The sequence below is a fragment of the Meleagris gallopavo genome, unplaced genomic scaffold (genome assembly GCF_000146605.3).
Source record: "Meleagris gallopavo isolate NT-WF06-2002-E0010 breed Aviagen turkey brand Nicholas breeding stock unplaced genomic scaffold, Turkey_5.1 ChrUn_random_7180001849624, whole genome shotgun sequence".
In the NCBI taxonomy this organism is placed as follows: domain Eukaryota; kingdom Metazoa; phylum Chordata; class Aves; order Galliformes; family Phasianidae; genus Meleagris; species Meleagris gallopavo.
Genome location: NW_011116873.1, coordinates 3,552 through 4,353, shown reverse-complemented (window position 1 = coordinate 4,353; position 802 = coordinate 3,552).

Below are 802 nucleotides of genomic sequence, written 5' to 3'. Positions count from 1 at the left end.
GTTCAATATTAGGGTGGGGGGCTCCTAAATGGGGTCTTTATAGGGTGAAGGTTTATAGGTTCGATTTTGGGGTCGGGGGTTCCTAAATGGGCTTATGGGTTCATAGGGGTCTATAGGGCCCTTATGGGGTCTTTATGGGGTCGGGGGGTTTATAGGGCGCTTATGGGGTCTTTATGGGGTTGGGAGGGTTATAGGGTCCTTGTGAGATCAGAAGATCCTTATGGGGTCTTTATGGGGTCGGGGGTTATAGGGTCCTTGTGAGGTCAGAAGATCCTTATGGGGTCTTTATGGGGTCGGGGGGTTATAGGGTCCTTGTGAGGTCAGAAGATCCTTATGGGGTCTTTATGGGGTCGGGGGGTTATAGGGTCCTTGTGAGGTCAGAAGATCCTTATGGGGTCTTTATGGGGCCATTATGCGGACTTTATGGACTTATGGCATCTTTGTGGGGTCAGGGAAAGATTTATAGGGCCACTATGGGGTTCTTAGGGGGTCCTTATGGGGTCAGGGGGTTTATAGGTTCCTTATAGGGTCTTTATAGGGTCTGGGGGGTTTATAGTGCTATTATGGGGTTCTTATGGGGTCGGGAGGAGTTACAGGGCCATTATGGGGTCCTGTGGTTTCAGAAGGTCCTTATGAGGTCTTTATGGGGCCTGGGGGGTTTATAGGGCCATTATGGGGTCCTTATGGGCTCAGAGGTCCCTATGGGGTCTTTATAGGGTCTTGGGAGGTTTATAGGGCCATTATAGGGTCCTTATGGGGTCTTTAGGTGATCTGGGGGGTTTATAGGGCCATTACGGGGTCG